We start from the raw sequence: 27,193 nt of genomic DNA, 5'->3' as shown, positions 1-27,193 counted from the left end.
ATAAATAAAATTGTAATTATTGTATATAATTTAGTTGTAAAACTGAAAAATACTTGAGAATAATTTTTAAATAATAACAAAAATAAAGTTTAATAAGATGTCAGGGTAGAACTTTAGTACCCTGGAAATTGGTACAATCTCTGTACATAGAAATTTGGTAATTGCTACTGAAATTTAAAATGTCGATGACCTTGGATCCAGAAATTTTACCTCTGGAAATTTGTCCCTCAAATACACAGGGCATGTATAAGGTTGTTCAATGACCAATTATTTATGATAGTAAAAGGGTGAAAGTAACTTAAACATTCAACAATAGGGTTATTGAAACAACATCTGCATAGCTATAAAACATACTACTTTAACTCAAAAGAGTACAGATCAAAAGAATGAAATCAAGAGGGGGGAAGATGGCAGAGGAGTAGGGGACCCTATTTCAACTGGTCCCAGAATTGAGCTGGATATCTACCAGACCACTCTGAGCACCCACAAAACCAGCCTGAGAGGTAAGAAGATCTGGATCTCTGCAAACAGAATATCGCAGGTGGTTGGTTTCGAGGTACGAAGTGGGGAGCCATGATTCCGTGGGCAGATATCAGAGGATAAACGGCAGCGGGAGGGTGCCTGGCCATGGGGATCCTACAGCACTGGTGAGTGACAGCCTCGCGCACTGCAGATGGGCACAGACTTGCAGACCGGTAGCGGCGGGGAAAGGACTTTAGGGCAGCCCCCGGGGTGGAAACCCAGAGCGGCGGGGTCGCCCCTGCGAACTGCAGTCCCCGGGGAGGAAACCCAGAGCAGCGGGATCACACGCGTGCAAACTGGGAGCGGCTGGCGGTTTTAGAAGCACAAAGGGCAGAGATGTGCCCCGACCTGGAGGCAGGACTGGGAGCGCCGAGGAGGGGTGCACAACCCAGGACGCTGCAGTTTATAGAAGCAAGGACAGAAATGGAGACAGTGTGGCCTGGAGAGCTCACTGAAGAACAGACTGCGATCTCTCTGCTCTAAGGCAGAGGGTTGGAAATGGTCTCTTCTGCTCTCACTCGTGGAAGAGACATGGAAAGCTGCCAGGGAAAGCGGCCAGAGAACAAAAGCCCCAAAGACTGATTCCCACTGAGCCCATCCCCCACCACAGGGGGGCAGGGCAACTCTGCTGGAACAGGGTTGCCTGAGTAACAGCATGGCAGGCCCCTCCCCCAGAAGACAGGCTGGGAAAACAAGAAGCCAGCAACCCTAAGGTCCCAAGAAAACAGGTGCATCTTGCTTGGGTTCTGGTCAATAATTTGGATTCTATACATTCCCTCAAACACCCATCAACAGAATGACTAGGAGGAGGAGCCCCCAAAATAGAAAAGACTCAGAGATTATGACTTATGCTGCAGATTTACAGATGGATGCAGATATAACCAAGATGTCAGAGATGGAATTCAGGCTAGCAATTGTGAAGACAATGGCTAGAATGGAGAAATCAATTAATAGCAACATAGAGTCTCTAAGGGCAGAAATGAAAGCTGAATTGGCAGAACTTAAAAATGCTATCAATGGGATCCAGTCCAATCTAGGTAATCTAACAGCTAGGGTAACTGAGGCAGAAGAGCGAATCAGCGACCTGGAAGACAATATAATAGATAAAAAGGGAAAAGAGGAGGCCAGGGAAAAACAACTCAGAATCCATGAAAATAGAATCAGAGAAATAAGTGACATTATGAAGTGTTCCAATGTCAGAATAATTGGAATCCCGGATGGAGTGGAGAGAGAGAGAGGACTAGAAGATGTATTTGAGCAAATCGTAGCTGAGAACTTCCCTAATCTGGGGAATGAAACAAACATTCGCGTCCCAGAGGCAGAGAGGACCCCTCCCAAGATCAAGGAAAACAGGCCAACACCCCGGCATGTAATAGTAAAACTTGCAAATCTTAGAACCAAGGAAACCATCTTAAGGGCAGTTAGGGGGAAGAGATTCCTTACGTACAGAGGGAGGAATATCAGAATAATGTCAGACCTATCCACAGAGACCTGGCAAGCCAGAAAGGCCTGGCAAGACATATTCAGGGTACTAAATGAGAAGAACATGCAGCCAAGAATACTTTATCTGGCAAGGCTTTCATTTAGAATGGATAGAGAGATGCAGAGCTTCCACGACTGGCAGAAAATGAAAGAATATGTGACCACTAAGCCGGCCCTGCAAGAAATATTAAGGGGGGTTCTATAAAAGGAGAAAGACCCCAAGAGTGATATACAACAGAAATTTACAGGGATAATCTATAAAAACAATGTCTTCACAGGCAACATGATGACAATTAATTCCTATCTTTCAATAATCACTCTCAACGTGAATGGCCTAAACGCTCCCACAAAATGGCACAGGGTTGCAGATTGGATAAAAAGACAGGACCCATCCATATGCTGCCTACAAGAGACTCATTTTGAACCTAAAGATACATCCAGATTGAAAGTGAAGGGATGGAGATCCATCTTCCATGCCAGCGGACCTCAAAAGAAAGCTGGGGTAGCAATTCTTATATCAGACAAATTAGATTTTAAACTAAAGTCTGTAATAAGAGACACAGAAGGACACTATATCATTCTTAAAGGGTCTATCCAACAAGAAGATCTAACAATTGTAAATATCTATGCCCCCAACATGGGAGCAGCCATCTACATAAGCCAACTGTTAACCAAAATAAAGAGTCATACTGATAACAATACGTTAATTGTGGGAGACCTCAATACTCCACTCTCAGCAATGAAGAGTGCTGAGCAGAAAATCAACAAGGAAACAAGAGCTTTGAATGATACATTGGACCAGATGGATCTCATAGATATTTACAGAACATTCCACCCTAAACAACAGAATACTCATTCTTCTCGAGCGCACATGGAACTTTGTCCAGAATAGACCACATACTGGGTCACAAATCAGGTCTCAACCGACACCAAAAGATTGAGATTATTCCCTGCATATTCTCAGACCACAGTGCTCTAAAACTGGAACTCAATCACAAGAAAAAATATGGCAGAAATTCAAACACTTGGAAGCTAAAGACCACTCTGCTCAAGAATGTTTGGGTCAACCAGGAAATCAAAGAAGAACTTAAACAATTCATGGAAATCAATGAGAATGAAAACACATTGGTCCAAAACCTATGGGATACTGCAAAGGCGGTCCTAAGGGGGAAATACATAGCCATCCAAGCCTCACTCAAAAAAATAGAAAAATCCCAAATTCACCAACTAACTCTACACCTTAAAGAACTAGAGAAAAAGCAACAAACGATGTCTAAGCCATGCATTAGAAGAGAAATAATTAAAATTAGAGCAGAAATCAATGAATTAGAAACCAGAAACACAGTAGATCAGATCAACGAAACTAGAAGTTGGTTCTTTGAAAGAACTAATAAGATCGATAAACCACTGGCCAGACTTATCCAAAAGAAAAGAGAAAGGACCCAAATTAATAAAATTATGAATGAAAGGGGAGAGATCACGACTAACACCAAGGAAATAGAAACAATTATTAGAAGTTATTAGCAACAACTATATGCCAATAAACTGAGCAATCTGGATGAAATGGAGGCCTTCCTGGAAACCTATAAGCTGCCAAGACTGAAACAGGAAGAAATTGACAACCTGAATAGGCCAATAACCAGTAACGAGATTGAAGCAGTGATCAAAAACCTCCCAAAAAACAAGAGTCCAGGGCCTGATGGATTCCCTGGGGAATTCTACCAAACATTCAAAGAAGAAATAATACCTATTCTACTGAAGCTGTTTCAAAAAATAGAAACAGAAGGAAAATTTCCAAACTCATTCTATGAGGCCAGCATTACCTTAATCCCCAAACCAGGCAAAGACCCCATCAAAAAGGAGAATTTCAGACCAATATCCCTGGTGAATATGGATTCCAAAATCCTCAACAAAATCCTAGCTAATAGGATCCAACAATACATTAAAAGGATCATCCACCACGACCAAGTGGGATTTATCCCCGGGATGCAAGGGTGGTTCAACATTCGCAAATCAATCAATGTGATAGAACACATTAATAAGAGGAGGGAGAAGAACCATATGGTCCTCTCAATTGATGCAGAAAAAGCATTTGACAAAATAGAGCATCCTTTCCTGATTAAAACTCTTCAGAGTATAGGGATAGAGTGAACATTCCTCAAGTTCATAAAATTCATCTATGAAAAACCTACAGCGAATATCATCCTCAATGGGAAAAAGCTGAGCGCCTTTCCCTTAAGATCAGGAACACGTCAAGGATGTCCACTCTCGCCACTATTGTTCAACATAGTATTAGAAGTCCTAGCAACAGCAATCAGACAACAAAAAGAAATAAAAGGTATTCAAATTGGCAAAGAAGAAGTCAAACTCTCTTTTCGCAGATGACATGATACTTTATGGGGAAAACCCAAAAGACTCCACCCCCAAATTACTAGAACTCATACAGCAATTCAGTAATGTGGCAGGATACAAAATCAATGCACAGAAGTCAGTTGCTTTCTTATACACTAACAACGCAACTGTAGAAAGAGAAATTAGAGAAACAGTTCCATTTACAATAGCACCAAAAACCGTAAGATACCTCAGAATAAACCTAACCAAAGAGGTAAAGGATCTATACTCTAGGAACTACAAAACACTCATGAAAGAAATTGAAGAAGACACAAAAAGATGGAAAAATATTCCATGCTCATGGATCAGAAAAATAAACATTGTTAAAATGTCTATGCTACCCAGAGCAATCTATACCTTCAATGCCATCCTGATCAAAATTCCAATGACATTTTTCAAAGTGCTGGAACAAACAACCCTAAAATTTGTATGGAATCAGAAAAGACCCCGAATCGCCAAGGAAATGTTGAAAAAGAAAAACAAAGCTGGGGGCATCATGTTGCCCAATTTCAAGCTATATTACAAAGCTGTGATCGCCAAGACAGCATGGTACTGGCACAAAGACATAAAGACCAATGGAACAGAATAGAAAGCCCACATATGGACCCTCAACTCTATGGTCAAATAATCTTTGACAAAGCAGGAAAAAACATGCAATGGAAAAAAGACAGTCTCTTCAATAAATGGTGCTGGGAAAATTGGACAGCCACATGCAGAAGAATGAAACTCGACCATTCTCTAACACCATTCACAAAGATAAACTCAAAGTGGGTGAAAGACCTCAATGTGAGATAGGAATCCATCAAAATCCTAGAAGAGAACATAGGCAGTAACCTCTTTGACATCACCCACAGCAACTTCTTTCAAGATACATCTCCAAAAGCTAGTGAAACAAAAGCAAAAATATAAGTAAAAAGTAAACTTTTGGGACTTCATCAAGATAAAAAGCTTCTGCACAGCAAAGGAAACAGTCAACAGAACAAAGAGGCAACCCACAGAATGGGAGAAGATATTTGCAAATGACACTACAGATAAAGGGCTGGTATCCAAGATCTATAAAGAACTTCTCAAACTCAACACCCAAAAAACAAATAATCAAGTCAAAAAGTGGGCAGAAGATATGAAAAGACACTTCTCTGAAGAAGACATGCAAATGGCTAAACAGACACATGAAAAAATGTTCATCGTCATTAGCCATTAGGGAAATCCAAATCAAAACCACACTGAGATACCACCTTACACCAGTGAGAATGGCAAAAATAGACAGGGAGAGAAACAACAAATGTTGGAGAGGTTGTGGAGAAAGGGGAACTCTCTTACACTGTTGGTGAGAATGCAAGTTGGTACAGCCACTTTGGAAAACAGTGTGGAGGTTCCTCAAAAATTTAAAAATAGAGCTACCCTATGACCCAGCAATTGCACTCCTGGGTATTTACCCCAAAGACACAGATGTAGTGAAAAGAAGGGTCATATGCACCCCAATGTTCATAGCAGCAATGTCCGCAATAGCCAAACTGTGGAAAGAGCCAAGATGCCCTTCAACAGATGAATGGATAAAGAAGATGTGGTCCATATATACAATGGAATATTACTCAGCCATCAGAAAGGATGAATACCCAACTTTTACATCAACATGGATGGGACTGGAGGAGATTATGCTGAGTGAAATAAGTCAAGCAGAGAAAGTCAATTATCATATGGTTTCACTTATTTGTGGAACATAAGAAATAGCATGGAGGACATTAGGAGAAGGAAGGGAAAAATGGGGGGGGGATTGGAGGGAGAGATGAACCATGAGAGACTCTGGAGTCTGAGAAACAAACAGGATTTTAGAGGGGAGGGGGGAGGGAGGATTGGTTAGCCCGGTGATGGGTATTAAGGAGGGCATGTACTGCATGGAGCACTGGGTGTTATACGAAAACAATGGATCATGGATCACCACATCAAAAACCAGTGATGGGGTGCCTGGGTGGCTCAGTTGGTTAAGCGACTGCCTTCAGCTCAGGTCATGATCCCAGAGTCCTGGGATTGAGCCCCGCATTGGGCTCTCCCTTCTCTGTGGGGAGCCTGCTTCTCTCTCTGCCTCTGCCTGCCACTCCCCCTGCTTGTGCTCATTCTCTCTCTGTCAAATAAATAAATAAAATCTTAAAAAAAAAAAAAAAAACCTCTAAAAACAACAACAAAAAAACCAATGATGTATTGTATGGTGACTAACCTAACATAATAAAATTTTAAAAAAATGAAATCGGTTTATTTATATATTTTTGTAATGGAACAATCCTCAAGATATATTGTTAAGTGAAAAAGAAAATGCAATCCATTCATGTAAGGTAAAAATACATTTTACATTCTTATATAAGCATTGATTATCTCTGAATGATATGAAAGAAGTTGATAATCATGAATGTATCTAGAGAGGGATCCTGGTGGCTGGTGTTATGAGAGAGACTTTCTTTCTATGCTGTGAATTTTTAATGTCTGTACTATGAACATGTTGATAAATGTGTTGGTGGAATAAAGGACCACTTATCTCAGTGGTAATAACCACAGTTGTTATGGTAACTACTCTTGGTTCATCCAACCGAATAACAGCAGAAAAAAAAAATCACTTAAACTGTGGGAGATAAAATTAAACTTCCCATGGGACTAATTTTATGCAAATTTATACTAATTTTTATTTTTTGAAAATACTTTTTGAATTCTCTCACCAAGTGTACAAAACAAAAATATATTAAGAAAATACAAATCTTATTATCCAAAATAATTGTTAATGTAATAATGTTACCAAACAGTTAATTTAATAAGAAGGATTTTTTAAGTAACTATTCAATATTCAATAAAATTAAGTACTGCTAGTAGGTACTAACCCATGGCATAACGGCCTTTATTTCCCAATTATACAGAAAAGTAGTTCATCTCTCCCAAGTAAGAAACACAATCTTAAAGAGAGCACACAAAGACTCTGGGCTTTGATATATTCAAGGAAATATTTCCAAGTGTCTTATTAATCAGTTTGAAATGGATAACATATTTGTTTCTATAGCCAAATAAACCTGAAGAGACTGTTGCATTACAGCACTTTCACTAAGACTTCACATCTTACCATCTTATGTCCAGTTTATGAACTTGCAGTTACCTGTGCTAGGTAAATGCTAAGCCCCCAAAACTTGGAGCCTCAGAGGTGGAAAAGTGAGACAGAAAAAAAATGTTAACTTCTTTGTTTCATGAAGAAGAGATGGATCTCAAATAATAACGTTCAACCCTTGTGCAAACTACTTCTTCCCTCTAAGTCTTTCCTCATTGGTGGTCTACTAATAATACAGCATTCACAGCTAGACCTTGATGTTTTTCCTTTGAACATCAACAACTTCACAGAACACTGACATCGGAGAAGGTCATTCTGTGACCATGATAAAGTAGTAAAAAAAACAAAAACACTTCATAATTTTATCTAAGGACAGACAAAAACAAGGTCACTGTGCAAACCACAAAACCACCGCCCTCTCCTAATATAAGTGACTGCTACTTCTTTCCTAATGACAACGTTGACCTCACTCGAGTCGCCCAGCTCTGTTGATAAGCTTTATTAAGATAGCCAGTCATAGGATTATCTCTGCTTCCAGACAGTTCCAATCCAGAGCAAAGATCCAGTTACTTACACCTTCCCCCAAATTATCAAACATCTTGCTGAAATGCCCACCATTCTCCATAGTGTGTGGTCTCCCTCACTGTAATGAGCAACAAACCCAGCTTGCTCAACTACAGTATATTCTTGGCGGTCTCTAGCTGGAGAAGTGAGAAAGAGTTGCCTCACCCAATGACTTACATTATTCTTCAATTCTCTCTCTTTTTTTTTTTTTTTTTATTTATTTGACAGAGAGAGACACAGCGAGAGAGGGAACACAAGCAGGGAGAGTGGGAGAGGGAGAGGCAGCCTTCCCGCTGAGCAGGGAGCCCGATGCGGGGCTCGATCCCAGGACCCTGGGATCATGACCTGAGCTGAAGGCAGATGCTTAACGACTGAGCCACCCAGGCGCCCCCTTCAATTCTCTCTTAAGTGCACACCAATCAGTCTTTCAACCATACCAAGCCACTGAAACTGCTCTTCAGTGTCACCAGTGACTTCTAGGTGATCGGATCCAATGGTCAATTCCCAGTGCTCATGTTACTTGACCAATCAGTAGCATTTGCTGCAGTTTACTTCCTCCTACTGGTAATCATTCGCTTGGCATCCATAACACTTGATTTTCCTCCTCTTTGGCCTGCCACTTTTCATTAGTCTTTTTTCTAGATTCTGCCTCATCTCCTAACTTCTAAGCATGCTATACCCAAGGGCTTAGGTCTCTGACTTCTATCTGTACTTATTCCCTTCACAACCTCTGGTCCCATACTTGCGAATATCATTTATGCGGATGACTTGTGTGTGTGTGTTCATTACTCCGTCCTAAAATACGTATATCCTGAAATACAGAATTCTGACTAAACTGGAATAAATATGTATTCATTACATATTCATTCAATTCAACTCCATTTACTCTGATCTCCACATAATGGCTCTCTGTATTCAGCATTTAAAAACATAAGTCAGATATCTCAAACCCCTGCAGTGGCTTTCATCTCACTCATATAAAAAGCCAAAGTCTATACAAGGATCTACATGATCCACTCCCCTCACACACATACACAGACCTACCTCTAAAGCACTGTTCAAGTTCTTCAAGGCAGAATTCAATTATTCAGATGCATTCAAAAGATTGCAATTCAAACACAAAGTTTTAGGACAAAAAAATTTTTTATTCAAATCAATGAGCATGACATAGGATTTTTTATTTAGATGTTCTTATAAGAAGCTAAGATTAATGAATCACTGCCAGATATACTGGTAACTGTAAAATATGTCAGGGCTCTTGGGATCATGGTGTCCTTCCCACTCCAGATGTTTGATGAATCATCTTCTTCCAGGATCCTGAGAGCCTCCCACAACCTACCCAGTCCCCTTCTTCTTCCTCTGGCTACTCAGGGGTCATCCCATACACCTCTACCACACCTTCCCAGAAACAGATCAGCAAACCCTCACCAGGTTCACTTCCAGGGTTAATGTCTAACAGCTGCTTTGCACCAAGACTTAATCTTGCAAACATGAAATGAAATTTCCCAAGCACAGCATTTTCTTTATTCAACAAAAAATATGTTAGTTAAAGCAACAAGAATAATAAAGAATCACAAAATGTTAGGTCTACAGTAGCTCTTAGATATGATCTAGCCCAGGGGTTTTGTCTGTAAAGGGCCAGATAATAAATATTGTAGGCTTTGTGGCTCATGCAGTCTCTGTTGTACTGACTCAGCCCTGCCAGTGTAGAGCAGAAGTCACAGAAAACATGTAAACAAATGGCTGTGGCAGTGTTCCAATAAAACTTTATTTACAAAGCTATACATCAGGCTGAACTGGGCCTTGGGGATATAGTTTACAGACTCCTGATTTAAACCAACTCGATCATTTCATAAATGTAGACAAAGTAATTTGACACAAAGAATAAGGGTGACCCATGCTCCTATTGACAAGGATAATCTCAGTATTCTTGTTGTCTTGATATCATTATTAATATGCCCCTTATCACTCTCAAAATCATCCTGGCTTGGATAATAAATTATACAGTCACCTTTTATAATATCATGTCCTTCAACTTATGTAAATCTCCATGTTTCTGGTGTATTACTATTACCTCAAAAATGATTTAAAACTGAGTAAACATATAGCACAGATAACATTGTTTAAAAACTACTAAAGTTAGTTGAAGAGATCCAATTTTTAATAGCCCGATGGGAATCTATTTTCTAAAAATCAATAGGTAATGCTGGATAATGGAACAAAAGATTCAATATTTGTTATATGTTATTTAAAAATAATGTAATTATAACTACTCAAGAAAAATTTTAGTTTTCTTGGAAATGTACAAACCATCTTTCAAAATACTAATAGCATTAAATATTTAGAAAACTCTAGGCCCAATATTTGCCAAGTTATCCTAAGTTACAACTTCAAATTCTACCCTTTGACATATTCCATGAGTTTCCTTCTTCCTGTTGGACACTCTTCCTTGATGTTCTAACATGGCCTCAGAGTCAGGCATGGCCATGGATGGAAACACTTTCTAGCTTTGAATGCTAGAGCAATGCAATCAGCTCTGAGAATTAAAGAGAAGCAGAAATTTTGTGGGATTGCATTTCTTTCCTGTGCCCCTGACTCTTCTACCAGCCTGATACAGGCTTTTAGATCGGGTCCAGAGTCTCAAAGACTCAACACAAGATGTGGTTAACACATGATTATGGACTGAATGTTTGTATCTCCCCACCCCAAATTCATATGTTGAATCCTTAGCCCCAAACGTGATGGTATGTGAAGATGGGGTCTTTGGGTAGGAATTAGGTTTAAAGGAGGTCATGAGGATGGGTCTTCATGATGAGATTAGTGCCTTTATAAGGAAATACCAGAGAACTCTTTCTCTCCCTCCCTCTCTCTCTCTCCTTACCATGTGAAGATACAGCAAGAAGGAAGCCATCTGTAAGCCAGGAAGAGGATTCTCACCAGAAACAGAATCTGCTGGTACCTTGATCTTGGACTTCCTAACCTCCCAGACTGTAAGAAATAAATGTCTTTCATTTAAGCCCCAGGTCTATGGTGTTGTTACAGCTGCCTGAGCTAAGATATCCAGCTTTCCACCAACAGCATCTGTGAATGAGCTTACCACAACCCATTCTCTGGCAGATATAGGATGGGATTTTGTCCTTACTGATAAAGCATGAGGTTTGAGTTGGACATTCAGTAATAACATACCTGTAGGCATTTTTTAATGTCCCAGAGGAATTACGGTTTTAAATAGTTTTGAAAAGCGTGCTGATTTATGTTTTTAGAAGAAATTGTGTTTTAGAAAGTGATTTTACTCCTAGATAAAATATTTTATTTTCATAACAGAGATATATGGAATAAGCTTGGGGTATCATTCCAAATAAAATGATAAAAGTTTATTTCACAGTTTAAAATATTGTCAACATTTTTAGCCTATCCTATTAAACTTGGGCCTGAGGCTTGCACATCATTCAGTTGTCATCTGCCCAAAATAAAATCTTATCTTTCAAGACATCTATGTAAGTGGTTAAAATGCTGAAGGACATGCAGTTATTCATCACTATTGTTCCCAAGTTTGAAGAGGAAAGGAGGAGCAAAATAGCCTCCTTTAAGATCATCAGGTAGGGGCAGATTATGTACTGTGTAATTTCTAAAACGGGCTGTTTTTTCACATTTTCTATAAACCACTCTTTTTTAATTCCATGTTAATTTCCACGCTAAGCTACTTGAGAGCAAGATCATATTTGGGATTAAAAGTTTATCAGTAGGAGCCCCTGGGTGGCTCAATGGGTTAAGCATCTGACTCTTGGTTTTGGATCAGGTCATGATATCATGGTCATGGGATCGAGCCCCAAGTGGGGCTCTGTGCTCAGTGCAGAGTCTGCTTCATAGTCATTCTCCTTCTCCCTCTACCCCTCCCCACTCCCGGGTGTGTGCATAGTATCTCTTTCTCAAATAAATAAATAAAATCTTTTTAAAAAGTAAAAAATAAAATAAGTAAAAGTTTGTCCGTAACTCCCTAGTTATGCCAAGAATCCTGGTTGGCAATGACTGTCGAGCATAATTCTCGGAAATTCTTTTTTATTTTTTTTTTAAGATTTTATTTATTTATATGACAGAGAGACACAGCGAGAGCAGGGACACAAGCAGGGGGAGTGGGAGAGGGAGAAGCATGCTTCTCGCGGAGCAGGGAGCCCGATGCGGGGCTCGATCCCAGGACCCTGGGATCATGACCTGAGCCGAAGGCAGACGCTTAAGGACTGAGCCACCCGGTGCCCCAATTCTCAGAAATTCTTAACTACCAAAGGTTTTATTTAAATTATCCAGCTATCAGTGAATCTGTTCGAGTGCATTAGAAGGTCAATGCACACTTCTCAGCTCCTCCAGGAATTTTCATACCTAACAAATATGCCACAACTTAATTGTGAGGGGATTTACTCAAGGCACTGGAAATTTCTAGACCACATCTGTGTGGGTTAAGGGGAAGAAAAATGAGAAAGGGCTAGCAGGCCTATCAAATATAACCTTTGCCCCTCTAACACTAGTCAGTGAAACAGAGCCATGAGGTAGCAACAGCATCCTCTGGTTTACATCATCCGCAACCTGGGAGCAGTATGGAAACTACCTAAGATTCAAAGGGAGAAAAAGCAATCCTTTGTTTCTTCTCCCTACATTACTACTCTTGTATTTACTAAAGGGAGATTCAGAAGAGTTAATCAATGCTCAGGAAAAAGGATGGTGTTATGGAGTCAGTTGAGTGTCCAATCAAAATCTGTCTTGCTTTGAGCATATTTCCAGGCTATATTATACAGTCTTCTTTTCAGTTATGTGTGACCGTGTGGCTAGGTTCTCCACATTTCAACTTGAAAAAGTGAGATATGCTATTTTTATGGAGTCTGAACATTACTTCTTTTTCCTTTGTGAAAACTGGAAACTACTAGAAGGATTAATGTGAGTAGAACAGGTAATCAACCCCAGTCCCAGCCCATACACTTAGGACTTCTGCTTCTTCATGAGGTATTATAAAGGAAACATCCATTCTTTCTCTACTTCTCACAGGTTTTTCCAAATGGAAAGGGAGTGATTTATCTGACTAGTCAAATTGAGCACAAGATTCACTCTCTATGTCTGGCCTGGTCTGGAGGCTCTTATTCTGGATACTGTGCTATCCTCAAAGTGTTAATTTTCTTTTTAGTTCCTTCTATTCCTAGCTAATAAATATACCTGGGTAAAGAGAACCAGCCTCCTTGGGAAGACCAGGAAGCCCATCTTTTTTGGCTTCTGCTTTCTTAGGCTTTATGAGTACAACATAGGCTATCACTTTCAGGGCAGCTATCTGGGTAAGTCCCCTTATAAACCACGCTCTTTAGACACAGCCCTTTCCAGTAGCAAGCCCCCAGTACAGATCGGGAGGGGGTGGGGGAATCATTGAAAGCTCTTTTCTCACTTCAGACCCAAACACAGTCTCTGTTCAATCCATGGGATTTCGGTATTATGTTCACCAACTGATTTCCGGGTGTACTTCTCAATTTGTTTCAGAACCTTCAGCAAAAAAAAAAAAAAGGATGTAATTGTTTGGCACCTTTATACCCCTAATGAGAGGGCAACACCTCAAAGAAATATTACAAGGCCTAATAATTATTTATTTTATTACTTTTCCTCTGTTTTGAGAAATATGAATTTCGACTCATTAGGTACATGAACAAAATCATTCTGGATGATTTTCTAGCATGATCTATGAACAGTATTAAAAATGTGCTATGGCTAAGAGAGCTACAGGTCCACCACATATTCATGTGTCCCTTCACCTAGGGTGGAATGACTAAGGTAAGCAGGGTCATTTCCCATCCCTCTACCAACTAAATGAGGCCATGGGACTCACTGTCACCAGTGGAACATAAGCAGATATGAGGAGCATCATTTCTTTGCCACACAGCTTAAGGGGCGTGCTTTCCCCATCCTTTATTTCTCCTTCCACTGGCTGGAGCAGACTTGTGTGATAACCCTAGAGGGCTTGTCTGGAAGATGGTGGAACTCAGTACCACCAGAGGAGAGAGACTCATCAACACCCACTTTGAGTGCTGAGTAAGAAAGAAACTGTATTCGAGCCATCACAAGTTTTTTAGTCTACTTACTTAGGGTGGGCGGGTAGTCCACCCTAAACATAGTAGTGAAGCCACAATTCTACCTACAGGCAGTGGACCAAGGAAACAATTACAGATGCACAAAAAGTCATGTCCAATCATGTTACTACAGTATTTTATGATCATGAAGCCACTTGGAAGCAACCAAACGGTCAAACAGAAGTCAGTAAGTAAATTTATTTATGATGGGATATTTTTATCATTTAATGTAAATTTTAATTTCAAGTCAAATGATATAATAATAATAATTCTAAAAACAGCTGATTAATACCTATGAAGTAGTTGCCACATTTCAGGCACTGTTCTAACCATTTTAATCTTTACAAGAACCCTGCTATGTGCTTTTTATGGATAAGAACACTGAGGCACGTAGGTTAAATAACTTAACTCAGGTCACACAGCCAATACATGGGGGAGCTAAGAAATGCACATAAAATAATATGTGAAAATATTTATTGGATATGAAGATTAAGAGGCAGAGAACAAAATAGATGTACATTCTTGACTATTTCGTATGAGTGGGTCAGGTCAGTTGGGGGTCATTCATGTATTCATTCATTTATTCATTCATCCATCCATTCAAAAATATTTCTTGCTTACTTGCTACTTGTCAGGCAGTGCTTGAGCAGCACATGACACTGACTTCATAAGCCTTCCATTCCAGTAGGAGAAATGTAAGAAACAAGTAAATATGTAATAAAATGTTGGCTTGAGAATTGCTGTGAAGTGAAGCCAGGAAAGGAGACTGATGCATGAGCAGGACACTCCCTTTAGGAAGGATGGTCAGAAAAAGCCTGAGAGAGAAGGAAGTAGGTCATGCAAAATTCTGGGGGACAATTCTGTTCTGGGCAGAAGGAAATGCAAAAACCCTAAGGATGGAACAAACCTGCAGTGTCTGAGGAAAAACAAGGGTGACTGTAATGGAATGCATGGAAAGGACCGAATGGGGAGAGGAGGACGGAGTCAGGCAGGTCTAATGTGCACATGGCTTTGCTGGGAAGGAGTTTGGATTGGTTTTGAAGTAGGAAGGATGGCAGGTTGAGTTCCCTGAAATAGACTCCGAGGTGGAAATGCATTGGGCAGGATGTTTCTGGGAAGGGATCTTACGCATCTATGGCTACAGAAGAGTGAAAGAAGCAGGACTGGCAGAGGGGGAAGTCGAACTGTGATGTAGCCTATCCCACTGGGAGCTTGAAGCTAAAAAGGCTAAAAACGCAGGCTCAATACGCCTGCATCAACCATCAATGGAGGCAGGTGGCCTTGAGGGGGGCTTGGATGAGGTAACACTCTTCAGCAGAGCAATTCCTAAAGAGACCAGCAGAGGGCTGTCAGCTGCCACCCTTCCCAGCATCTGAGGAAATTAGTACTTCAATCCTGGGGAGGGGTATCTGGGCGGTGCAAGAGAGCATCCACTCCAGGAAGCCATTGGAAGGTTTTGAGCAAGGGAGTGACATGATTGGAATTATGTTTCTAAGGGTCACTCAGACTGCTGTGAGAAATTATTGTGGGAGTAAGAGAAGAAGCATGGAGACCCGTTAAAAGGTGAGTGGCCACTTTGGGCTTTTGGTCTTGCACATTCTAAAAAATAAAGCAGGAAGCAGTGTGAAGCCTAATAGGCATCCAGAGCAATTTTTTTTAAGAGCATTTTTTTTTAAGACTCATTTTTTTATCCTAGAGAGAGAATGCGCGCACCAGCATGAGCGTGAGCCAGGGCAGGGCAGGCAGAGAGAAAGGGTGAGAGAGAATTCTCAAGCAGACTCCCCACTGAGCATGGAGCCAACACGGGGCTGGATCCCAGGACCCCGAGATCATGACCTGAGCCAAAACCAAGAGTCTGCCTCTCCACTGACTGAGCCACCCAGGCACCCCAGCAGTTTCTTGATTAGTCATATCAGAGAATCAGAACATCCTCTGGAGAATTCCACTTACACTTTTGACATGAGCAACAAAGTCTGGAGAAAGTTACATGGATCTTAGGAGGCAACATCAGTCCCACTTCAGAGAGAGACAATGGCATAATCACTTTTTCTACAATTGTAATAATAAATTGACTCAGAAAATTGAAGATCTTAAAAAAGAACGACCTGAACCATAAGGGTGACTTTGTTATATCCCATTAAGAAAGTTGGGAAATGGTGTGGCTGTTAATTGAAATTGACAATACAGACAAAACAGGAAATTCTCACCCTGTGGAGGTGCCATCTCTTGTCCAGGCTACAGAAAACTTTACTGCAATAAACACAGCAATAGGTATATATATATGCAAAATTCTAGACCAAAAATTTATGCAAAATCATGTTATATGAACTTATCAGATCATAGATTTAATTAGTCAATATTTTGCCAATTTGGATCTTAAAATATCTCTCGTTAAGGGAGGAAAAAATGAATCAAAACAAAACTGGAGAGGGAGACAAACCATAAGAGACTCTTAATCTCAGGAAACAAACAGGGTTGCTGGAGTGGTAGGAGGTGGGAGGGATGGGGTAGCTGGTGATGGACATTGGGGAGGGTATGTGCTATGGTGAGCGCTGTGAATTGTGTCAGACTCATGAATCACAGACCTGTACCCCTGAAACAAATAATACATTATATGTTAGTTAAAAATATCTCATCAAGAAAGTGGTTCTGAAACTTTTCTGTGCCTGAGAGCCACCTCAGATGCTTGTTTAAAATGCAAGCTCCAGGGGTGCCTAGGTGGCTCAGTCGACTAAGCATCTGCCTTTGGGTCCTGGGATCAAACCCCACATCGGGCTCCCTGCTCAGCGGGGAGTCTGCTTCTCCCTCTCCCTCTACACCACCCCCCCTTGTGTATACTTTCTCTCATACTCTGTTCTCCCTCTCAAATAAATAAATAATCTCTGGGGTGCCTGGGTGGCTCAGTCGTTAAGCGTCTGCCTTGGGCTCAGGTCATGGTCCCAGGGTCCTGGGATCGAGCCCCACATCGGGCTCCCTGCTCGGCGGGGAGCCTGCTTCTCCCTCTCCCACTCCCCCTGCTTGTGTTCCCTCTCTCGCTGTGTGTCTCTTTGTCAAATAAATAAATAAATAAATAATCTTCAAATAAATAAATAATCTTTAAAAATAAAAAATAAAAATAAATAAAATGCAAGCTCCAGGCTTCAACCCTGAACACTTGACACAGTTCTAGGCATGGCTCAAACACCCAGGATGATTTTGATGGAGGTGGTTGATGTGGTGTCTTCGAGAAACTGTCTAAGGGAACATTCACCAAAAACAGAGGGCAACTAGCATTCTAATGTGGTCAGGTTATCTTGGTAAGTAGAGCAATGATATGCAATCTTGAATGGACTTATGGCCATTGTCACCATAAATATACTCTGCCCAACACAGTAGTATGTCACCCTTCAACATGCCTGAGTTTAAAATAGTCCTCAGCCACAAAATCCTGTAAACCCAAGTTCATAATGTTAGTGCCAGAAAACAGCTCAGCTGAAAGCCATTTACCAAAGGAAGTGCCACAGACAAAATCACAGGAAGACAGGTAATCGCTTGTACTTATCACTACATCAGCTACATTGCGTAAGAAAGTTTTGGGTTCACACCCAAAGTGAAAGAAAAACTTAAAATCCCATAAATAATACATTGAAGAGAGCGAAGTTGTTCTAATGTAGTATCTGGAGAGGCCCCGCTAAGATAAAAGGCTCTGTTCAGTGTTTATCTTGCTGGCAGGAAACAAGGCAGGCAGTGAGGCAGACTTGTAATTGACCCAAAAGTGTATATGAGAAATGAACCAAGGAGAGTGTGGATTTAAAAGCTTCATAATAGAGTGCAGTAAGATAAAAGTCCAGCAAATCTGCAATTCAATGATATGAAAACACGTTTCATTCAATATTCTGATGCACTGAATTTGTATGAAATTCAACCTTTCATCCTGGGGTATATGGCAAGGTACAAAAATAAATTTGAGGTTAAAGTTTTAGCATCCTCTTTCTCTGAGACACACTGAAGGATACAATTAACTAGAACAGCTTGTTACAAGCTTTATTGGACCCTCTAGGAAGCCAGTACATTCCACCACTAAGCCTAGAAGTTGAAATCTACAATAAATATTGAATTTGTAAGCCAAGATGCTTATTAATTCTGATCAACAGTCTTCTGATAAGACCATACTATTTAATGTTAGAGCATCTCTTTGATGATTCTTATATGAACAGATATTTAAATCTGCCTTATGACCAAAGTCCTATTATCAAACATAAAAAAAAGAAATTGTTATTTGATAAAAAGCCAGATAAAGAAAACTATATTTAGTATAAGATAGTCAATTCTTTTTTTTTTTAGAGTTAGTAATTTTATATTCTACAAAACAACCACACAAGTATAAACTCTTATTTAGTATACATGGAAGAAAATGATAGTCATTATGTGGCATATGGTCTGAGCAAGGGAGTTCAGACTACAAGACTGGGATTTTTCCTAGATCTTCCCATGACAGTAAGGAGTGAGAGGAGAAGCATACAAATTCAACCATTGTCTTCAGTTTAGACAATTGGAGGTGTTTATACTCATGTGTTTTCTTTTTTTTAATTTAATTTTATTATGTTATGTTAATCACCATACATTACATCATTAGTTTTTGATGTAGTGTTCCATGATTCATTGTTTGCATATAACACCCAGTGTTCCATTCAATATGTGCCCACTTTAATACCCATCACCAGGCTAACCCATCCCCCCACCCCCTGACCCTCTAGAACCTTCAGTTTGTATCTCAGGGTCCATAGTCTCTCATGGTTCGTCTCCCCCTCCGATTTCCCTCCCTTCATTTTTCCCTTCCTGCTATCTTCTTTTTTTTTTTTTTAACATATAATGTATTATTTGTTTCAGAGGTACAGGTCTGTGGTTCATCAGTCTTACACAATTCACAGCGCTCACCATAGCACATACCCTCTCCAATGTCTATCACCCAGACACCCATCCCTCCCACCCCCCACCACTCCAGCAACCCTCAGTTTGTTTCCTGAGATTAAGAATTCCTCATATCAGTGAGATCATGTGGTACATGTCTTTCTCTGTTTGACTTATTTCTCTTAGCATAATACCCTCTAGTTCCATCCACATCATTGCAAATGGCAAGATTTCGGGGGGTTTTTGATGGCTGCATAATATTCCATTGTATATATACACCACATCTTCTTTATCCATTCATCTGTTGTTGGACATCTTGGCTCTTTCCGTAGTTTGGCTATTGTGGGCATTGCTGCTATAAACATTGGAGTGCACATACCCCTTTGGATCACTACATTTGTATTTTGGGGGTAAATACCCAGTAGTACAATTGCTGGGTTGTAGGGTAGCCCTATTTTCAACTTTTTGAGGAAACTCCATACTGTTTTCCAGAGCGGCTGCACCAGCTTGCATTCTCACCAACAGTGTAGGAGGGTTCCCCTTTCTCTGCATCCTCACCGACATCTGTCCTTTCCTGACTTAATTTTAGCCATTCTGACTGGTGTGAGGTAGTATCTCATTGAGGTTTTCATTTGGATTTCCTTGATGCCAAGCAATGTTGAGCATTTTTTCATGTGTCTGTTGGCCATTTGGATGTCTTCTTTGCAGAAATGCCTGTTCATCTTCTGCCCATTTCTTGATTGGATTATTTGTTCATTGGGTGTTGAGTTTGATAAGTTCTTTATAGATTTTGGATACTAGCCCTTTATCTGATATGTCATTTGCAAACATCTTCTTCCATTCTGTCAGTTGTCTTTTGGTTTTGTTGACTGTTTCCCTTTGCTGTGCAAAAGCTTTTTATCTTGATGAAGTCCCAATAGTTTATTTTTGCCCTTGCTTCCCTTGCCTTTGGCGATGTCTCTAGTAAGAAGTTGCTGTAGCTGAGGTCGAAGAGGTTGTTGCCTTTGTTCTCCTCTAGGATGTTGATGGACTCCTGTCTCACATTAAGGTCTTTCATCCATTTTGAGTCTATTTTTGTGTGTGGTGTAAGGAAATAGTCCAGTTTCATTCTTCTGCATGTGGCTGTCCAATTTTCCCAACACCATTTCTTGAAGAGACTGTCTTTTTTCCATTGGACATTCTTTCCTGCTTTGTCAAAGATTAGTTGACCATGGAGTTGAGGGTCCATTTCTGGGCTCTCTATTCTGTTCCATGGATCTATGTGTCTGTTTCTGTGCCAGTACCATACTGTCTTGATGATGACAGCTTTGTAATAGAGCTGGAAGCCCAGAATTGTGATGCCGCCGGCTTTGCTTTTCTTTTTCAACATTCCTCTGGCTATGCGGGGTCTTTTCTGGTTCCATACAAATTTTAGGATTATTCGTTCCATTTCTTTGAAAAAAGTGGATGGTATTTTGATAAGGATTGCATTAAATGTTTAGATTGCTCTGGGTACCACTGGCATCTTCACAATATTTGTTCTTCTAACCCATGAGCATGGAACGTTTTTCCATTTCTTTGTGTCTTCCTCAATTTCTTTCATGAGTATTTTATAGTTTTCTGAGTACAGATTCTTTGCCTCTTTGGTTAGATTTAATTCTAGGTATCTTATGGTTTTGGGTGCAATTGTAAATGGGATCGACTCCTTAATTTCTCTTTCTTCTGTCTTGTTGTTGGTGTATAGAAATGCAACTGATTTGTGTGCATTGATTTTATTTCCTGCTACTTTACTGAATTCTTGTATGAGTTCTAGCAGTTTTGGGGTGGAGTCTTTTGGGTTTTCCACATAAAGTATCATATCATCTGCAAACAGTGACAGTTTGACTTCTTCTTTGCCGATTCGGATGCCTTTTATTTCTTTTTGTTGTCTGACTGCTGTGGCTAGGACTTCTAGTACTATGTTGAACAGCAGTGGTGATAGTGGACATCCCTGCCATGTTGCTGACCTTAGGGGGAAAGCTCTCAGTTTTTCCCCATTGAGAATGATATTCGCTGTGGGTTTTTCATAGATGGCTTTTATGATATTGAGGTATGTACCCTCTATCCCTACACTCTGAAGAATTTTAATCAAGAAAGGATGCTGTACTTTGTCAAATGCTTTTTCTGTATCTATTGAGAGGATCATATGGTTCTTGTTCTTTCTTTTATTAATGTGTTGTATCATATTGATTGATTTGTGGATGTTGAACCAACCTTGCATCCCAAGGATAAATCCCACTTGGTTGTGGTGAATAATCCTTATAATGTACTGTTGGATCCTATTGGCTAGTATTTTGGTGAGAATTTTTGCATCCATGTTCATCAGGGATATTGGTCTGTAATTTTCCTTATTGATGGGGTCTTTGTCTGATTTTGGATCAAGGTAATGCTGGCCTCATAAAATGAGTTTGGAAATTTTCCTTCCATTTCTATTTTTTGGAACAGTTTCAGAAGAATAGGTATTAATTCTTCTTTAAATGTTTGGTAGAATTCCCCTGGGAAGCCATCTGGCCCTGAGCTCTTGTTTGTTGGGAGAATTTTTTTTTTTTAAGAATTTATTTATTTATTTGACAGAGAGAGACACAGCGAGAGAGGGAACACAAGCAGGGGGAGTAGGAGAGGGAGAAGTAGGCTTTCTGCGGAGCAAGGAACCCGATGCGGGGCTTGATCCCAGGACCCCGGGATCACGACCTGAGCCAAAGGCAGATGCTTAACGGCTGAACCACCCAGGCACCCCTGTTGGGAGATTTTTGGTTACTGCTTCAATTTCCTTAGTGGTTATGGGTCTGTTCAGACTTTTTATTTCTTCCTGGTTCAGTTTTGGTAGTTTATACATCTCTAGGAATGCATCCATTTCTTCCAGATTATCTAATTTGCTGGCATATTGTTGCTCATAATATGTTCTTATATTTGTTTGTATTTCTTTGGTGTTGGTTGTGATCTCTCCTCTTTCATTCATGATTTTATTTATTTGGGTCCTTTCTCTTTTCTTTTTGATAAGTCTAGCCAGGGGTTTATCAATCTTATTAATTCTTTCACAGAACCAGCTCCTAGTTTCATTGATCTGTTCTACTGTTCTTTTGGTTTCTATTTCATTGATTTCTGCTCTGATCTTGATTATTTCTCTTCTCCTGCTGGGTTTAGGCTTTATTTGCTGTTCTTTCTCCAGCTCATTTAGGTTGTGTATTTGAGAACTTTCTTGTTTCTTGAGAAAGGCTTGTATTGCTGTATACTTTCTTCTTAGTAAGATAGTCAATTCTTAATTATCTACAAGAATCAAGAAATAAAACAGAGCAAAAATAGTTAACACTTGACTCTAATATTTATAATATTGTATAGATTTATTTTATCAACTGTTTTCTCTTAGGAAAAAAATATTTCATTTAAGATATGTTTTACTCTTCTATCTGGAGCACATTTACAATGAATAGGGATTGGCCCAGGGAAGAAGGCGTCAGGATAAATCATATTGAGATTTAAAGCTTACCCTTGATCATCTGGAATCAGAATACGGAAGTTAAATATAAAACTTCCACCTTCCATCTTTGACAGAGTAACTAGGAGATTTGCCCTCCCACAATAACAACCATAAACTAGACAAAATATATGAGGCAATTGCTTTCAGGTATTGAAAAATAGGTAGCACAGAACTATGATCCCTGAGAAAGGAAGACACACAAAATAAGCTCCACAATAACCCAATTTTCTGCCTGGGGGCAAATTCCCTCTGGGGCAAAGAGGTGGAACCCAAGCAAAGCAGCAGTCTCAATTAGCTGAGATGAGCAGAACAGACTAGACTGCTGAGACAGCTGGAATTTGCAGGACAGGTTATTAGAGAAGCTCAGAGGGTCACTCCATACTTCTGCAGAAACCTTGAGTTCTGGGCCCAGGGCTATGCATCTGCAGGGTATAACTGTGAAGCAAGACTCACGTGCCTTGGGGCTGAGACCCATATGGTGACATCAGAGGTTCAGAGTGCTAAGAAACATTGGCACTCCAGTCCAATCGAGTCTAGTTTGCTCGCTGAGCAGCTACACACTTGAATAAGAGAGGTACCTTAGGATGAAGTTCAAAACAAAAGAGATTCTCCTAATAAAGAATATAAAAAAGATGCATAGGATGATAAGAACTCACCATTAATTCAACTGGCTACCAAAACAAAACTCAATACCCTTTAGAGGAAGATAATGTAATCCAGACTCTATAGAACATATCCACACTATAAAATATACAACAAAAATCACAATTATAAAACAATAATAAATACAACAGATGTTTAAGTAAGCAGGAATGTGTAGCTCATAATTAAAGTAAAAAAGAAATTCAAAGAAAGAGAGCCAGTCATGATCCAGATGTAGGGAAAGATGAATGAATGTACAATAGTGAAAAATAGCAGAGAAATGGGAACTATAAAAAAATCAAATGGATAGACAAAAATGAGCTATAAGGGGTTGTATACTTCCCCCTGCAACACACCAGTGGGGGACGTGGCAAAGACCAGAGGTTCAAGCCTCAGTTTTCCATCCTGGGTGACTTCACATGGCTCTTTTTCTCTAGTCCTAAAGCTGAGAAATGTCTCTCCTAAATCTTCCTTTAGAACACAGTCCAGATTGAATTGGACTTGGGTAGACTAAAAAATGTTTTCTTTCCAAAATTTTTGACCTCAGTCTTGGAAGTTCAATTCTTCTGATTTTCCCCAGGGCCAGGGATTGCCCATCCTCCTCCCTCCCCCAGGATATAATGACTAAGAATCAGGAGCAAAGTGAAGGGAAGAAACATAATTGTTAGGACCTTTGAAGAGGGAGGCAACCATGGCTATTTACTCTGAGGCTTTTCATTCTTCTAAATAAGTGAAAGTCTCATATTTTAATATCCACACTTTCATTTGCCTTTACATTATATGATCCAATTAGAAACTGTATTTTCTAAATTTAAGTCTCATTTAGAACAAATGTGAAAACTAACACCTATATACATCAAATGTTTTTGGAATGTAGGAACTTATATTGTTTTACTGATTATATAAAGGGTAACTGGTTGCTCATTTTATCATTCATCCTTATAGTTTCCCTTCCGAAGTTCAACCAGGCACAAGTTACTGCAGAGTGGAAGGTCAAATGTAAGGATGGACACACACACACACACACACACACACACACACATCAAATGGAAATTATAAAATTGAAAAATACAGTATCTGAAATCAAAAACTCACTATATGGTTTTAACAGCAGGTTGTAAGCAGCAAAAAGAAGTGCTTAAACTTAAAGATAGATCAATAGAATTTTTACGATATGAGGATCAGAGATAAGAAAATCAGGAAAAGTAAATATCGATGCCCTGTGGGGCAACATAAAGCTGTCTAAATGCAATTGGAGTTCCAGAAACTCAGGGGTGAGAAAATGGAACATAAAAATACTTGAAGAAATAAGAGTCAAAAATTACCTATATTTAATAAAAACAAAACAAAAACAAAACCCCCAAAACTCTCTAATCTAAGAAGCTAGGGAAAACCAAGCAGGATAAAGAACAGGATACCTAGGCACATTGTAGTCAAAGTACTGAATGCAAAAGACAAATACAAAACCCTGAAAGTATTCAGAGGAAAAAAACATAGCTTTCATGAGAAAAATAAAAATAAGAATGTACAGGGGCTTGTCTTCAGAAATCATAAAAGTCAAAAGACAATAAAATAATATCTTTAAAGTGCTTTGAAAATAAACCCCTGCTAATCTAGAACTCAATGCTCAGTGAAAATATCCCTCAAAAATGCAGAGAAAATAAAAACATTTTCAGGAATAAAATAGCTGAAAGAATTCATCACTAGCAGAGCTGCACTACAAGAATGGAATTGCTACCAAGAGGAACTTACGATCATCACAAACAATGAAGAACACTGGAAATGGTAAAAATGTGGGTAAGTATAAACTAATTTTCTTTTCTTTCAATTTCTCTAAAAGATAATTGATTAATTAAATAATAATAATACAGTATGTATAACATATGTAGTAGTATAATGTATGACAAAAATAGCAAAAAGCATACAATGGGTAAAAAACGCATAATGCACTGTAATGTATCACATTATATGTGACATGATATAATATACAAAGCTCGATGGTAGTAAGTTAATGATGCTTATTGTAAGCCTTTGAGCAACCATTTAAAAAAATAAGAGAGAGGGGCACCTGGGTGGCTCAGTCAGTTAAGCACTTGACTCTGGATTTCAGCTCAGGTGATGATTTTGAGGTCCTGGGATCAAGCCCCATGTCAGGCTCCCTGCTCAACAGAAAGTCTGCTTGCCTCGCTCTCCCTCTGCCCCTCTCCCTCTCTCTCTCTCAAATAAACAAATAAATCTTACAATAAATAAATAAATTAGATACAGCTAATATGTCAATAGAGGAAATAAAATCCATTATTGCAAGCACTGAATTAATCCAAAAGAAGATGGGAATAGAGAGAAAAACTCAAAGAACAATGAAACAAATGGAAAACAAAATAGCAAGATGATAGGTATAAGTCTATCCACATTAATAATTAAAAGGCTTTAACACCCCAGTAACAAGGCAGATTGTTAGATTTTCCTTGCACCTCAAAAAAGGAAATTTGTCTAGGCAGAAAAATAATATGGCTGTGGAAGTTGTTCTACTTGTGCTTAAATTTAATCTTAGAAGTACTGGAATCCTCACCTTCTCTTCAGGTTGTTACGCTTTTTGATCATCACCAAAAGTGTGCCATGAGGTAGGTTTAGTCTTCTGACATTATCACTAGTGCACCTGTTGATATAGTCATAAGACAGACACTACTAATCCAACATTACCAATGAAGAAACTGGAACTTAAGGAAAATTTATGTTGTACGTTCCCAGTGCCAGTTCTTAAAGTAACCACTCCAATTTTTAAATACATACAACCATTAACCAAATTCCCAAAATTTGAGGTGTAGGCAAATCTTAAACTATAAAGTTAAATAGGATGTCCTGCTCAATGCTTTAATGCTTCATTTCTTTATCACTGTTCTTATGATTTTAAAGTTTAGTGAAGGAAATATTTGGCCTTAAAAAACTTTGTCATCATGGATTTAAAATATGAAAAAATTAATGCCAGTAACAGCCAACATTTATTGAGCATTTACTATCTGTGAGGCCCTATGCTAAGCATTCTACATATAATATCTTCTTTGTACTAAAAGAAAAAAAAAAACCAATCTCCATTTTAAAGATGAGTCTTAGAGATATTAATTGACTTGCCCATGATCACCTGAGGTGATCACCAGAGGTGGTGCTTGAGTAGTTTTCAGTGAAGAACAGCTGACATGAGAGCCTGTGTGGTTTATAGCTTTATCTTCATTCTTACCTTTCCTCATGTGCCTCTTCCATCTTTGGAAAGGGTTCCTATGAATATGATCTGCCAAAATAAGCAAATTGTGAAACTAATCAGTTAGCTTTCACCAAAAGGGAAAAGATTGTCACTTGGAGATTGAAATCAGGCTAAAAATTCAAGTATGGAAGCACTCTGTGTCATTCTAATGAGGGCTCTTCTGCAAATTAAACCACAGATGACCACTCCAAACACCTGGGGAAGAAATGAGTCAGAGACACAGAAGTATAATTTGCTATACTACTGAATATCAGTTTTGGCAACTCAATCTCTAATGTGAACTCTGTGAATCAAAGAAGTGAATTCACTGAGACAGAAGTGTTTTCTGTCACTTGTGTGCTGACCAAGAGTCCATCAACCCTGTGTGCCAAACAGAATGCCTCTGACAAGGTCATCAACAAAGTCGCCCTTAAGTGATTGGGCTCATTTGATTATTACATAAACACTCATGGCTGACTATGGAAATGTTGAAGCCTGGTATATACTAAACAATCTGAGAGACTGGAATTTAGAAAATAATACCACATTCGTCCTGTTGAGCAATCATTTTATTGCCAACAGAATATAGTTTATCACCAGCAGAATACAAAATATGCTTGGAAAAGACAAAAATTGCATAATTTCTTGTCACTGACTAGACTTTGAAGATTCCATCTCAGGGACCCAAACTAATGATCACACAACTGTGCTCTGAATTGATACAGGTACAAAATCACCACATTTCCTTTAGAGTTTCATGATTACTGTGCAGGCAAGTGAAA

The 27,193-nt window shown here is 39.3% G+C and overlaps 1 pseudogene; it reads right to left on the bottom strand.

Annotated features, from left to right (window-relative positions):
* The window catches only part of LOC123860223 (large ribosomal subunit protein uL16-like), a 59,940-nt pseudogene extending 33,509 nt beyond the window's left edge, over window positions 1-26,431 (bottom strand).
* Window positions 26,432-27,193: the final 762 nt, after the last annotated feature.

The sequence above is a fragment of the Mirounga angustirostris genome, unplaced genomic scaffold, assembly GCF_029215605.1.
Source record: "Mirounga angustirostris isolate CCGP_5_RB_7025 unplaced genomic scaffold, mMirAng1.0.hap1 SCAF_4, whole genome shotgun sequence".
Lineage (NCBI taxonomy): Eukaryota > Metazoa > Chordata > Mammalia > Carnivora > Phocidae > Mirounga > Mirounga angustirostris.
This window is presented reverse-complemented; position numbering and strand designations above follow the sequence as displayed.